Source organism: Protopterus annectens, chromosome 2.part1 (genome assembly GCF_019279795.1).
Source record: "Protopterus annectens isolate FY-2018-M chromosome 2.part1, PAN1.0, whole genome shotgun sequence".
NCBI classification, from domain to species: Eukaryota; Metazoa; Chordata; order Ceratodontiformes; family Protopteridae; genus Protopterus; species Protopterus annectens.
The window spans coordinates 219027372-219044597 of record NC_056729.1 but is presented as its reverse complement, the minus strand read 5'-3'; positions in this window follow the sequence as shown (position 1 = coordinate 219044597).

Below are 17226 nucleotides of genomic sequence, written 5' to 3'. Positions count from 1 at the left end.
GGTATATACTATTTTCACCACCTCACCCCCAACCAACACACACACACACACACACACACACACACACACACACACACACACACACACACACACACACACACACACACACACACACACACACACACACACACACACACACACACACACACACAAAAGGTACCCATTTAAAAAATCATATTTGTTTATGCACCATTTATTTTTCTGAGTCCTCTCAATATGATTTGATTATGCTATTAAGTTAGTCATGTGTAAAGCAAATAAAACATAAATATGTTTTTGCACTGGAGTAGTATATTCTGTAACAGTTACATCTGATTCCTACTACAGAAGAAAATGGTTAGACATTTTTCTTTGTTTTATATAATAAAGTCATTGGGCCGGATTCTATAAAGTTTGCAGAATCTGGTGCATTATTCCGATATCAACGTGAAAACAACAAGAAACTCAGAAAAGCTCAGCACACAATAGAGTATCACAGTTACAGTGGTATACTATAGAAATGCTCAATTAATCCATAATTAATAAGAAATGGTTGTCCAATCACATTGTACAGTACCCCATTTACAGAAAGATAATCACAATTCTTTATAGTTGTATAGTTGTATAGAAAAATAAAATCTGTGCAGTAGGGTTAAAGACAACTATGGACTGCAACTGACTCCTTTATGATAATGAAAAAAAAAAAAAACAATTCCACTATCCCAAAGTAAGCCGCATGGCATTCATAACATATTTTCAGGAGTAGACACAGAAACATCTCAGACAACTATGGATACTTCCATATGTCATCCACTAACTTATAATACGTTCTTCAAAGCTGCAAGACTTTTTGTAATATATATTTACATCACTCTTTACAGTAAACTATGAGACAGCTATGGATATCTATATATTATATGTACCATTAAAATACATCTGCTTGGTCTAAAAGACAAAGGGCAGTCACGGCCACATCGACATAGCTGACAGTTGCTAACAATGGGTCCAGGACTTGTATGGGCAATACAAGTAATGCCCACTCCCAAGGAAAGTGGGAGATAGAAAAGAAGATGGGGGGTATGGGTGATGAAGAGGGACACACGAGGGATGATGAAATAAGAAAATCTGAGGGAAAGTCAGAGGAGCATGAGCAATGTTCTTTTTTTAGTTGGAATAGGCCACATTTTCTTCAGAATCGAAGGAAAGGTAAACGTAGAGAAATAGGAGGAAAAGGACATCACAGCAGGTATAGCCATAGAACACATAGCACAACACAAGTCAGACAAAGGTTGGGAAAAAACAGTAAGGACAGCGAAGTTACACAGAATGCACAACACAGGCAATGGAAATTTGACAAAGGGGGAGAATGCATACCACCAGTGGTGAAGTACAGAAAAACATATTTGTACTATCATGTTATGACATGTTAAAAACTGCATGGCAGTCATACATGGATGCATATGAACAATGGCAGATGTTTGTTCCTGGGTAATAAAGTAAAATCATATATACGCATGTCCAATTAGTTCATAAGCAGTGCACATGAAAGCCAAGCAACATCACAGATGATCAAATGCAGGTCTAAGAATGGTATATAACTCCAAAGGACAGAAGCAAACCTACAACCATGCATGTGAAAGGCAAACAACCAAATACAGTGCTAAACTGAATTATGCAGAAGAGCAACAAACACTGCTACATACATAAGTAGGTGTACAAAACCAAAACAGATGCATAACAAAATATGTGTATATGTTACACACAAATAGCATGTCAAAGGCAGCACACAAGTATAAATGTGTATGTATGTCTGTCAGTGGCTTAAACAAAATGCACACAAAATCGCAGTCAGTACACATGCATACATCAATGACGTAATAATATGTTCAAAAATGTAACAGTACAGCATAATGAATATAGAAGGTTGTGCACATGGATGGGGAGAAAATCTATACTGGGTAAAACACATGCATAATGTGAAAAAGGACATATTGCAAGCATTAGCCAGCAACTTGTATCCACATGTTCTGCCTTGTACAAAGGACATACATGTGGCACATGTTCACTGTGTCAAATTAATAAATGGCAATGGAGAGTAGCTTTAACAAAGACAAACATAATTGTAAAAAATAATAGGGAACTATAAAGGGAGGGAAGTGCCAACCTGAGTCCTCATCAGGGGAAAGCAGGACACTGTAAGTTGAAAAAATGCAAATACATGTGTAAAGCACACAGGGAACTGTAGAAGACATACAGACATATATTTAACCAAATGGAAAATGTAAGTCAAATGGCCAGATAATCTGCTGTTGCACACAGAACTGGACATGCATAAAACATGCATACACTGTAATATGCAATCATGTCACATCAACATGCATAGGCAAGCAAGATAAAAAAATGAAAAGCACATACACATATACTGCCATGAAAATATCATCTAAAGAACTGCAGGTGTATATCAACCACCCTGCTCATTATGGAGCAGAGGAAACTCCTGTGAACATCATTACAGCACATCCGCAGTAAATCACTAAATGCTCACATGTCACAGGTACTTTTATGTGTCAGTAGGTATCTGACTATGTGCACACACATGTACTGTCATTTAATGTGTATAACGTTTTCTGGAAGGGGTACACTGATGTCACTAAATCATGGGTGTGGAAATGCTACATACAACAAACACAGGGTAATGTACTGTGAAAAGAATGTGTTATCTGTAACATTATATACAAATTAATGTTACCTTGCTGTTTGAGGCAGTCAGCAAAGGAGGACTGCACATAAACAGGAGATACCTGTATATGATCACACATGGCATCAGTATTGCCAAACTATGACATGAGACCATATCATGACAGTAGGACATCATGACAACTGTCATCCAAAAACACATGGAATGACATGTCTGTATGTTGCATATACCTATGACAAAACAGAAATTCAAGGAATATCACACTGTTAGTGATGGTGTATGGACAATGTATGTTATCTATCATTTGCCCCAACTTCATAACACAAGTGGAGCACACAGACAATACTCACCAACCAGAGGGACTCGGCTGATGGGGATCAGACTCATGAAAGATCTCATGAGCTATCCCCTTGAACAAATCCCACATAGCTCATGCCATATCCTCACAGAAGGTCCCCATTATGTCTCTCATCTCTCTTCAGAACACATCAGTCATGATCTCCTGGATTTCCGCTCAAAAATCATCTCCATCCTCGTTTTTCGACATCTCCTTGGAGGTGCAGGCAGGATATCAAAGGATATCAAAAGCTAGAGCAGGTCCATGTGCCTCGCCATTATCATTGTCACTGTTCTCCTTGGAAGAATCTGGCAGTAGCCTAGCATGCACACATCATCTTTGAATTGGAGAATGGCCACAGGTATCATGGTCTGTGAAGATTAATTGCAAAACACAACAAAAAGGAAAAGCAAATGTCTATCACGCAGAACTGTTCCATGAATATCAGAGCACAATACAATATTGTTATGATGACAGTATGAAACCCTCCTTAAGATCATTAATGGGTATCATAAGTTGTGAGTCTTCATTATGCAGCCTCATCATCCTATGAATTTCTCCCCTTAATACATTCCTGGAGACATGCCTAGGATGCATGCTATTTTTATGCAGCAGCAAACTTTTCATACTTGGTATACTGTACCAACACGTCTGCAAACTCCCTAATTCAGACATCTTCACTGTTACATCAAGGAAATCTATTTCTTCCTTAGAATATTTATAAGTGAATCTCAAAAATGTCATTGCACTACATAAGTAATCTATAAATTGGGACAACAACTCACTTGAACCATTCCACAGAAAAAATATATCGTTCACAAACCGAGTATAGAAAAGCAGGTGTAAGAATGTGGTGTACTCTAGTTTTTGTGTAGTATGTGGTGTATTCTACATAGGTAAAACTCATCACTCCTTCAGAGAATGCATTTTAGAACATTTGAGGGATATTAGGAATGGTAGAGAGAGTAATGCATTAGCACGATATGTTCAACTTAGTGGACCTCAGCATAAGTCTACATTTTTTATGCTGGAGATTATCAAGGAGAATGTTAGAGGGGGGATATTAGAAATAGAGCCGGGCAGAGGTGGATATTGTTTTTTAATGCAGGGAAGTCACCAGGGGTTAATGATGCAATTTCTCTAAAACTTTTGTTGCGTGCACGCAGACCCCCCCGTTGATTTAAAGATGTGAAAAGTGTTGTTTTATGATATAACTGTTTATGCTTTTAGCAAGACTGTAGCTTTTATATGTATCAACATAGGTAGTTTATACGATCATGTGCTTTTATAGCATTTGCATAATTAAGTGGACTTGGTTGATTGGTTGTTTTTGATTTAAATAGGATGTATGTAGTTTTACTGTGATACTCTGATGAAGTGACTATCAGGTCATGAAAGCACTTACTCTGTTGAATAAAATATTTATCTTACAGCCGAGGTGATTCTGGATTGTTTTTTTTTTTTGTTGTATTAATTTGTGCTGACTATGAATTGCTGCAGTCCCATGTTTGCTGCTCAAGTGTCAATCATCCTAGCCTATAACTGTGTTTATACAAAAACACCCAAGGTGTCTAAGACAGATGCGATACCAAGAGTGATCTGCAAGAAGTGCTAAATATAAACAGCTGCAATCCAATAGGTGTCTGATCAAGTGTCATTCAACTTAGTTTATAATTGTGCTTCTACAAGAATTCCCAAGGTGTCTGAGACAGATGTAATACCAATGTCAAACTGAAAAGCATACCACACAGCCCACAAACAGCAATGCAAACATTGACACAGCAGACATCCATTCACTCTAAGACTGTGCATGACAGAGGAATCATCAGAAAACACAACCAGCCATCCAGCTATGCCAAACTACACAGCACAATCACTACTCAATACATTTTCACTTTCACTTGTATGTAAAACATTAACCTTAAAAGATGTGCGACAGATACACAAAAGCAACTGTTATTTATTTTGTGGAGCACATTTAAAAAATGTGTGCTGAACAAATTTTTCAAAGATACATAAAAGATCAACATTGTTAGAATTTATCCACAGCTATAAGCACACATGCTGTGTGAGGATTTCACATACCTTACTGATGCATGATGGATATTCCTGCATTCTAATCAATAAACATGTTAATGTGAAAAATATAGGCCTGAAAACAGGGGAAGATATATTTCAGTTCCTGAAATACATAAAAAAATCAACATATCTCTCTTTCCCTCTGCTGATGTTCAAGCCTATGACTCATCTCGATAAACATGGCTCTGATGCACATGGCAATGATACACATGCATCTGATGTATATGGCTCTGTTCTGACTGCATTTCTCATCATCTGCAAAAAAAACAATATTCATTTCTTAACACAGTTTGCAGACATTTCTTTCAGAAGAACATTAGATAAGTAAAATACACAGGTGAAATTTTTACATTCAAGTGTCAACATCTTTGAACACGGATTGGAGAACGTGATTTACCCTTGTATCCACAATCTACATCATAGGATCATAGGATCATAGGAAGTTACTAGGCTATTGGCCCTGAGGCCATTACAAGCTTAGCCAAGAATTTATCCCATGTTGCAAAAAGTCAACACCCAATGCCCCTGTCCAGCAGGAAAACAGGTGGAATTCCAAGGGTGTATTTTCTGTTCCCCATCCAGTTATCCAGGTTGTGCTTAAAAAGGATCAATGAGGTACTCTGCTTGACATGGAGAGGGAGTCTATTCCACAAAAGGGTGAGTCTCTGGGACATAAATCTGTCCTACCAACAAGTCCTATTGATGTCACAGACCAGGTTGAGGATGTGCGTGTGGGTTACTTCAGTGGAACTTGACTTTTGGATATGCAGCACTCCCGTCAAGGTTGGGTATGAGATTGCTTTGTATGCTAGACAGAAGTCACCTCTGAGGAGTCTGTATGTGACTAAGTAGAGGGACAGGGTCTTTAGCCTATCTCTGTAGGGTAGATGTTTGAGGCCCTGGATTCTCCAGGTGCAAAACCTCTGTGGTCTCTCTAGCTGCTGCATGTTCTTGATGAGGTACATGCCAAAAGGGATGTTGTGCTCAGTACTGGGTCTTAGAAGGGAAGAATACAGGGATGTTATGACCTCATTGTCACTGGATGAGATACCCTTCCTAATGAGATGGGCCATGTAGAAGCTTTCCATACAACAGAGGTAATATGGTGGTCAAAATTCAGTTTGCTATCAACCTGGGTGCCCAAGTCCCACACAATTGATTGTGTGCTTAGGACCTTGTTATTAATGTGATAATTTGTGGGGGATGTCACTCTACCCATAGGGGATGATGATGCATTTTTTGGCATTCAGTTTGAGGCCATGTTTCTAGCACCAGTCATTTGTTTGGATGAGACCCTCTTGGAGGATGTCCACATCACTAGGAGAAGTGATGACAGTGTCCAGCTTGCAGTCATCTGCAAACTTGGTCAGCCTTAGGCCACTGGTTTTGGCCTGCACCTCAGGAAAGTATACCCCCCAAAAAAAAAATAAAAATAAAAAGTATATTCCAAACAGCAGAGGCCCCAATAAAAATCCCTGGGTACACTGCTCATTACGGGTCTACTGTTTGAGATGGCTTCTCCTATTTTGACTAGGTGTGTTCTATCAGTGAGTCAGTTTGCTACCCATCTGGTAATATACAGATGGATGCCTAGTTGCAAGATTGTATCTATTATACCCAAGTGGGGAATAGTATCAAAGGTTTTGGTAGGTCAAGGTAGGTGATGTGTACAATCTTCCCCATATCCATGGCTTTGGTCACTATCTCAAAGAAGTTGACCAAACTTAACAGGCATGACCTCCCATTGATGAAACCAAACTGTGTGAGGTTGAGTGTTTGGAGGTTGCCAATGTCCTTGTTAATGAGGTCCATGATAATCTTTTCCATGGCCTTGCATATCAGACTAGTTAGGCTGATGGGTCTATAATTTCCTGGATCAGTGTATGCTCCACATTTGTGCAAAGGGATGACAGTGGCTGTCCTCCACTCTGTTGGGATGAAGCCAGTACTCAGGCTTTGGTTGAATAGGGTGCCTAATGGTGCAGCAAGTTCCTGCCTGAGTTCATGTAGGATGTGACCTGGGATATTACCGGGTCCCATGGACACTGTATTTTTTTGACTTTGAGAGGTCAGTGATGACTTGGTCCCTAAAGATAAGTGGAAGGGGTAGGTGGTGGGGATGTCCTGATTTACTGATGGGGACAAAGGGGTGAAGTTTTCACTGATCGGTTCTGTTGGCAGGTTGGCTATAGCTATGACATTTGTGTATTTAGTGTCCTTGACCATCAGTTCTGAGCAGATCTGAGTGGTTCCTTTGAGATTGCAGACATATGTAAAGAAGGCCTGATGATTTCAGTAGATTTAGCCAGTTTGGACTCAAAGTTTGCTTTGGGGGATTTCACTAGTACTTGTATTTGCTTGTTCAGGCTAAGGAGAGATCACTTGCAATTAGGCATCTGCTCTTTCTTGGTCCTGGACAGCAATTTTTTTTCCTTTTATTATAGAGTTCATTTATTGCAGATGTCAACCAGACAGGTTTACTCTTCCTTGAGGAGGATGATTTTGTCCTGTTGGGTATCCCTGATTCCATGCAGGTATATAAATGCTTGTATAGTACTTTGGTGTAGATTTTGACATTTGTGCCAGTTCCTCTGGAGGGGAAGGGGACTGTGAAGCTGTTTATACCTTCCCTCAGGAGGTTGTAATCAGCTATGGAGAAGTTTTTTTGTTTGAACCTCGCTGGGGTGGATGTCGGGGGAGATGTTGACTTTGAAAGTGACCCCTTTGTGGTAGGATGTTACCAGGGAGGATGACACTGTAGCGATGCTGCAATGAGTACTCATGTTGGTTAATACCAAGTCCAAGATATTATCACCTCTAGTGGGGGTATTGACCAACTGGTCTAAAGCATTTGCATTGACAAACTCAAGGAATCTGTGGGCATTTGCTTTTTGGCATGAGTAGTTCTTCTAATCTATGGTTAGATAGTTAAAGTCACCCAGGATCAGGGTAAATGGTTGAATCTTGATAGATTCAAAGAGGTCCAGATAGGTGGAGAGGGCATCTTGATTCAAAGTTGGGGTCCTGTAACTAGCTGTGATTTGGATAGGGGTCTTGTCAACAGTTAACTACACCTGGAGTGTCTCCGGTATGTCATACTGTTTGACCAGCCTGGAGGTATTTATGTCTTTAATAAATATTGAAACTCCATCTCCTTTTGCTTTGCTGCCCATGTTTTGGTGTCTGAATGTATGATGGGATGAGTAACCTGGTACGGCTGAGGAGCTCTCCACAGCTTTAATCCAGGTTTCTGTGACTGCACAAATGTCAGCATCTTCCAGGGTTAAGAATGCTTGCAATGAGTGCAGTTTCATGTTTAGAGTCATAGCATGTAGCAGCATGACTTTTAATTTTTATTTTGATGAAATGTTCATATTGGTAGTTTTGTCCTCATGGCATTGCTTAAAAAAGGCACTATGGGGAAGGTAAATTCCAATCTTAACTTAAAAAGCATGTTTTACAAGCAATGAAAAATGTTATGTTATGACATCATCTTGATGGGGGATGGTCTACTAAACATGTTTTTGGCTTAGGACTGGAAAGTATGAACATTTGCTGCTCATGTAGCAATACATTCAAGTTATCACTGTGTTCAGATAGAGTAACTGTAATGCAGACCATGCAGTCCTCTGGCAGTGTGAAAGTGTCATGAGGCATAAAGTTTCTGCAAACAGAAATATACACTTTACTTAAATTAAGGACATAGAAAGGTGTGTGTGAGGACCATTATTCTTTGTTAAATTGCACATCATTAGGAAGATACATACATATTCCTTATTCTTCCTATCGACTGTTAGTCTGCCCATCCCAATCCCTCACAGTTTGAGGATGATGTTGTTCTACTATTGACTTCAATATTTCTTGAGAAAACAGACCTTCATAGCATTTTTATAATGTGTATAATATCACTCAAAACATTTCTCAAACATATAACAGGATTTACCAAGATTTACTGCCCCTGCATAGCTGATGTTAATCGAATGTTATGGATTATAGATATAATGATAGGAATTTGCCAAATAAAAGAGTTAGTTATAACTATGCTCAAAATATATATTAATATCCATCAGTGTAATACACTTCTATAAAAAATGCTCTGGGTATATTAAAGCAAAATAACAGTTTCAGATATATGTGTCCCCTTTCCAGATGTGACCACACAGCACGCCAAAATGTAAACGTGCTGACCTGTTTACTTACAAGCTGAGCTAACAATCAGCACAAGCTACTTTTAAATAAACAGTTACTGCTCTCCAAACACTGTTGTTCAACAGCTGATGTTATCATAACGATAAAGACTACAGCCATATTTGTAAAAATTCAAAGGTTATATTAGTGAGTCATTACCATGCACAACGTAAGTATTAATATAAAGTATCGCAATACATTTTTTGCAAAAAATGCTAAGGGTAATGTTAACCAAGGTAACAGGCACTGATATCTGTCTCACAATGTGGTTTGGAACCCACAACATGCCAAAATTTAGACATGCTGGCCAGTTGCTTTACAGGTCGAGGTAACAGTCAACACATTTTTCTTAAACAAACAGGTACTGATCTACAAACCCTGTAATTAGAAAGTGGATATTATCAGAACATTACTGATTATGGACATATTCTTAGAAATTTGAAGGCTGTATCAGCCAGTTATTACCATCCACAATGTAAACTTTAATATAAACTACTACAATATAGTTCTCCAAAAAATTGCAATGGATGAAGTTAAACAAGGTAACAGGTATAGATAAATGTTCTCCCCTATGTGACTTGGAACCCACAACATGCCAAAATTTAAATATGTTGGTCAGTTGCTTTACAGGCTGAACTAACATTCTGCAAGGGTTTCTTTGTAGAAAACAACTAATGCAGGTATTTCTTACAAATCCTGTGGTAAATGGATGAATACAGAAATGCATACAAGTTTTGGACCTTTCATAGATGTGTAAGCAATGAGACAGGCATTACTTTTAAATTAAATAAACATGTATGTGTAATTGTTTAGGGAAACTTGTAACTGTCCAATAGGTGATGCAGTGGGAATAGAAAAGAACACTTTGAAATGCAGTCATCTGCAGCCTAGGCACTATAGGTGTTTGTGATGTACAAGAACAGAAGCTATGTGAAATTATGTACTTAAATGCCGTAAAACATATGTACATCTACAAAGGACATACTTATAGTTAGTATATGCATTATTAAATAAATTACAAGGTGGGAATCAAAGCTATAGCTAAGAAGATAGTATTGACAAAGTCCACTTAATTATCACCACAAGCTAATTATCTCAGCAGCTAATATATGGCTATAAAAACATCTATACAATATATATGATACAGAGATATATCTGTAAAATCCATAGCAATGCTCAGGTATAGATAGAATATTGGTTCCTACTGTAGGGATCTGCAGGCTGCATCCTCACCTGGCGACCATCATTTGAAGCTCCTCCCCATCCCTCTGATGCAGGTCATCATAGCGGTGATGGACCTGCACTCCGTTGTGGTAGATCCCTGTGCTCCGACAATACTCCCGCAAGATCTGGTTCCACATGTCAATCATAATGAAGTTTGTGGGTCTGGCTGTCATCCTCTGCTCTAGTCTGGCATACACAGTCAACATCTGGGTTATCTCTTCAGTTGTCCAGTTGGGTGCATACACACATCTCAGTCTCTTCGTAGTATCCACTGCAATCCTCAAGTATAAGAAATCTGAAAAAAAAAAACAATTAAAACACAGAAATGCTCACTGAGGTACCACTCAGTTCACAGCAAGGGGCTCCTCATTTAGTGTACCAAAATCAATATTTGAAAGTGGCACTGATGTCATGTTATAAGATAAATGGAAGCTAATGGACACGTGCTACACATGGCTCCATTTATCAATTCCTATTGGATATCTATGCAATAGGCCTGGGAGTTTTGATGCATAGAAGCAGTTTATGGGGATGTGAGTGAATGAGATTCCAAAAACTTGAATTTCGATTACCCTTATTAATTGCATATGGTGCAGATGCTACTTATACTTAAGCACTTTGATTCTGTGATTCAGAGTGAGAAGTACATTGACAATTGGTAGAATATCTGTTGTGGTGATTAGTGCATGAGTTAAAGTTAATCATTTCAAAAGGTACATGTTTAAGTTCATATTTACTCAAAATGGCAGTTTTTGACAGAGGTTGTCATAAGTTACTGGAGTAATGTTGTGATGAACTTTAGGTATACAGGTGCTGTCTTTCTACATGGTTTATTTCTGTCCCATATGCAACTGTATAGACAGACTTCCAATGCAGATGTTAACAGTATATGAAAGATAATTAATGGATCATCAGCAATTCTTACTGGTAATTCCTTGCACTCTGTGGTGTATCCGTACTTAGTATGTCATGTTGATATTACAGATATTTCTCATTTCTTGTCTGCTAACAAAACTGTTATAAACAGGTACTATTGCTATTATGGATATGTCTTCAATGATGACTCTTCGCAAAGGCAACATAAATACTGTCTCAGTATAGTACGTATTTGTGCTGTCTGTGGCCTGGCTATGGATCCTAAGGTTTACCTACAAGTTCAATATGTTCTTCAGATTGCTATTTGTTGTAGGATTTGAATATGACATGCAAGCAGGTGCATGTGGAATAATGCTATTGGCTTTAGACATCCATGACCTATAGAAGTGTTGTCAGGGGTTCTAATTCCACTCTCACACAGTAAATATGTTACATGTTATGTTAATTTTACCAGTGTATGTATAAAGGCATTGTTATTACTTGTAATAAGTCACATTCGTATTTATCACACACAGTGTTATGCAGACATTTTTAATACACTGGAATGCATAATGTTTATGTTAGCATATGCTGTTCACAGAATGAAATGCATAAATGGGCTCAACCATGAATATTATCATGTGAGTATCACTGTCCTTCAGATATCTAGTCATGCTAGGGATGACATCTTCTCCCCCCAGGAAAATGACATCATAATTGATACTGTCTGTCAAGACTGAAGGAGTCTCCTAGGCCATTCTGATGATATAGTTTGGAGAAGTGAAATCTGGACGGACCTCACCAAGATGATCAATGCAATTGGAGGACACAACTGATTCTGTGAGGCCTGTAGATGATGCTCGGACATGATTCTTCATGCAGCCAACAGAGTGACATGTTATGAGGGATCATGGGATGCCACCAGTCGTAGACCACCATTGATCTCCCCAATGGCATCACAATATTTCTGGCTCCACTGCATACAGCAAGATGAGAGCAACATGTCCCTTGTGGTTAGATTGAGGCTGGGATTTCAGGACAGACATGTATGTATTTATTTCCATTTTACAATGTGTGTTGTAACAATCAGTGCATATTGTTGTAGCATGCATATTCATCTATTGCTGTGTTTGATATACAGCAGCAGAGCTGAGCAATAAACACATGTCAACACAGGGTGACTATGATGAACATAAGTATAATTACATGGATTGGTACATTTGAGCTACAGACAGAGCAATCCAAAGAACATTTGTAGTGCTGTTTGCATTATTATTCACAGATCCATTGACTTTGGGCCTATAGTAGGGATCGGCAGGTGAGTGTTTCTGTACTGTTGCTGTCAATACTACCTTGTTACTGCTTCCACCTCATTTCACGGCACTGCTGTTTACTGTTATATTGTTGTTTCCCTACCATTTGACACTACAGGTACATCCAGTGGAGGCCCAAGCCATGCATTTTCAAGTGCAGACAGACCAGGTATATTACAGCAACATTTTCATAGCTTTCAACAATGTGTAACACACATGATACCTGCCATTTTTGACAATATTTGTCAGTATAGGCCAATCCAGTATAGATTTGCAATATCCATCACATGAATATTTGCAGCCAATATTACTGTGTTATACATTTGATGCTGTCAGTATTCTTTTTGATAAATGCATGACCTTTCTGTGTTTTTCTTTATTTTCCCACTGCGCGATCCACAGTACAACCCACAAAATCTACACAGCAGGAGTCTGTCAGTGGTTTGCTATTACATATGTTTCATACCTGTCCTTGCTGTTAATCCTGTAATCGACCTCCATTAATACTGTGTCCTTCTTACCTTTCCTAGGTCAGTCTGTATCAATGTCCTCAAGTGCACATAAGAGTGGTATGTGTATGTGTTAGAAAAATATGTATTAATGTATATGTTTAGTGCTTATTAGAAGCTAAAAGGGTTAACACATTTCATTCTATTTTATGTACAGCTTAGTTTTGTATGAAACTACAAGATGCTTTTCAAACTGCAATATGCTTTCTGAAACTGCAAGATGCTCTCTGACCTAGTATTTGCTAGCACAGCAAAATTCATGTCTATGCCTTTTGGAAATTTATTGAGAAGCAGGTGATTATCTGCTAGGTCAGGAAAATAATGAATAGAACAATACTGTTTTCTATAATGTTATTGAACTTGAACAATCAGCTTTGTTCGTGTTATGAGAACATGCACAGCTGCAGAGAAGATAGATACAGTTGAACAAAGACTGCTTGAAGAAATGAACTGTAATCTGTACTTGCTTTGTGCTCGAATTAGCCATAGTACCTTGAATGGTAACATTGCATAGTGAGAAGTTGTATCTGACCGGTGGTCATCAAGGCCATGTTGTTTTTCTTAGGAAGTTTTTTTGTAAACTTGATATGCCAGCAGAAAATCATGGACAATCAGCTGCTATGAAATAATATTGAAAGAACTTGGGATTTATTACGTCAGCTTAGTAGGCAATGTCTTGTAAGAAATGTATAAGAATGGCTTCACTTCCTGATTCCAGCTAGACAAATTCTGTATTAGCATGTTTTTGTCTCCTTGCTGCAAGATTAAAGTGCCTTAACCTGAACCTGCCGTGTGTTGATCTTTTTGAAGTTGTTTTACCTTTGACAGATTGGTCAGTCGGACCGGAAACTCTCACTTCTCCTCAGGTCAGATGGGCCAGGTGGCATGAAACCGTACGGGGAAGAGACCACATCGGTTCTTCTGCTCTGAAAGACCTCCAACTGAATTGTCATTCAAAACAGGCCAGCCACTTTTCTGATCTGCGACTGGAGGACGAGTTAATGGTTTTCCTTTGAACCAGACGATCAATCACGGAGGCTCAGGTAAGGTGATATTTACCTTTTTTCTGTTTTAGATCAGGGACTTGATTTGTATCATCTGTCAGGAGATTTGTCTTGTACAAGTCAGGGACAGGAAGATTGCAGTCTTGTCATAGATCAGGGAAACAGAATAGGTAAGGCAGTTATTCTAGATAAGCTGTGAAAAAGAGAAATCGTGGTATCACGTGAAAATAAGAAGGGTTACATAACATTTTAACAGTCAGAACAATATGGGAAATAAGTGCACAAAAAGTTCCCAAGATCCACCGTTAACTGAAGATGCAAAATATATGCAATTACAGCGTGCCGACAATGTTAGGTACTATACAAAATGGGTTAATAAATATGAATTTGATGGCAAATTAGAAAAATCCTCACTTATTAAACTTGTCAAACAGCTTAAAACCGACGCAAAAGGTCAGGTGAAAAAGCAACATCCATTAGGCATTCCTCAGGCACACAGGTGGATTGAGGAAGCAAACTGTAGGGAACAAAAAAGTAATAATTCAAAAGCTATGTTTCTAGATAAAGAAGATAATAATTTGGTAATAGCATCAGCCCCGCCGCCCTCTCCACTTCCCTTGCCAGAATATGAAGTGAGTGGACAAGCTGGTCCACCTCCGCTATACCCGGCTGTCACCGCGAAGCCAAGACCGTATGTCAGAGATCCCATCGAGACTAGGTCTCGAACACGTAACTTAAGAGGGGATACTGAGTTATATCAAATAAACAAAAATTCACGAGCTATGAGTGAAGAAGAGATATGTCCGCTCATAGAAGTACCAAATCCTCAGGCAGGACAGGAAGGGCAGGACCTGACTCTCCTAGTATATAGACCGTGGACACCGGAAGACATCCGGAAAGCCACAGAGGGAATTCCCCATCCAAAAGTTAATTTCAGAAAATTCTTAGAAGACTTACAGGGCATGAGGTTAAGTTATCATTTAAATGGAGAAGTAGAAAAAGTAGTTAGACAAATCGTAGGTCCAGATTGGCACATGATCAGTGGCAACTGGAATCCCTGTGACGCAGAACACAAGCCACTCCCACATAGCAACGCAGAACTGGATAACAGAGTGAAAGGTCTAACAGACTGGATCTCTGAGAAATGGAAACCTAGGGCAGACTGGACTTGCATTAATCAATGCATCCAACAAGAAGGTGAAACTGTTGACAGATATTATGCTAGATTATTAGAGTGTTTTAATAACCATTGTGGAATGCAGGTACCTGAAGACCAAACACATGATTCCCCATATGAGCAGCAGCTAAAGAATGCATTTTTGAAAGGCAGTATTTTGCCTATAAGCAGCTTTATTACAAAGCACATGGTAGACCATCGTACAAGTAGATTACAGTCACTACTTGAATATGCTAGACATGCCGAAAGGCATTTTAACAGTAAAAAGAAAAAGAAAGCCCAAGTATTTTCTGTAGAAGATGGAGCAGTTTATGTAGTACAGTCCGGGAAAAAGGGCAAGAAAAATGCCCAGGGAAACAAACAATCTGATAAACGATCAGAGGAGTTTGAAGAAAGAAAGAAAAGGGGTGAATGTTTTAAATGCGGAAAAAAGGGACATTTAGCAAGGGATTGCAAGCAAAACAAGAAGGTAGCAGTGGAAGATAAGGAGGGTGAGGACTGACTATATGATAGACAAGAATCAATAGAAGGGGGTAACCAAGAAAAGACAAATGCAAATGTAATAGAAGGAGTAGAGAATGTGATAGAAGAAATAGAGGAAGTGCAAGAAATCGCAGATGGCGAAGAAAGTGAAATTTTAGACTTAGCATTATTGAGCCTAGAGCTCTATTTAGCAGACACGAAAACGGAAGTTACACTTCTGGTAGAGGGGAGGGAAGTAAAATTTCTGTGTGACTCAGGGGCATCACGGACCCTGATACATCCTTCCAAACTACCAGAAAATTCAGAATCATTTGATTACGTATTAGTGAAAGCAGCTAATGGACAGCTGTATCGGGAGTCACTCTCCCATAACATAGCAATAACTGACCGTGTTTCAGGGATGACCCAGAAAAGCAAAATTGTTGTTTCTGCAAAATGCCCGGTAAACCTTTTGGGCAGAGATCTTATGCAGATATTTAGCATAGCAGTAGTTCCAATCATGCAGGGTATGGAAGCACAGCGACAAATGTATACTTTTGTGGTACGACCGGGGGGCGAAACATTTTATTGGTACAGCCAGGACTTGGTCACGACTTGTCCAGGGGCAGTAACCGAAGAACTGAAGAATGTAGCCATCAGTAAGTCCCCCTCCCTTGACACTGATAAACAGCATTTGTTGCACTGTACTCTGTATTATTGTAGTACACCAGGACCTGATAAGGAATATGAGCAAGAACTGTTTAAAAACCATGCAAACAGATTAGTATTATGTAGTCTGTACTGGGACACAGAAGGGAACAGTGTAGTTAGCTGTTCATTGCCCCAGGAATTCTTTGCACTCTATAAATCTAATCGATTACCACGTTAGTTTAACTAAGGACAAGAATGTGAAATGGGCAGACCTAGGAGAAAATGTCACAAAATGGGAAAAACAGACAGAGTTAGAATTGTCAGAACAGGGAGTATAGAAGCAGAAGTTAAATTGGATAACACAGACACACCCAGCCGTACACTTGCAGTCTAGCGAGGACAGCTGATTAGCACTCTTACTAGAAGAGGAAGAAAATGCCTTATGGAGAATACCAGAAACTCTCTGGTCAACAGGGAAATCAGATGTAGGACTAATTCGTACAGCAGGACCAGTTACTATTACGCCAAAATCAGCATTTAGACCACAGAAGAGACAGTATCCCTTAAGGAAAGATGCAGAAGTAGGAATCAAACCTATAATAGCAGCTTTACTTAAGGAAGGAGTACTGGTAGAATCTCCCGATTCACCATGTAACACACCCTTATTTCCTGTCAGGAAAGCAAATGGAGAATGGCATATGGTCTAAGATTTACAAGCTGTAAATGACGCAGTAATACCTGCCATACAGT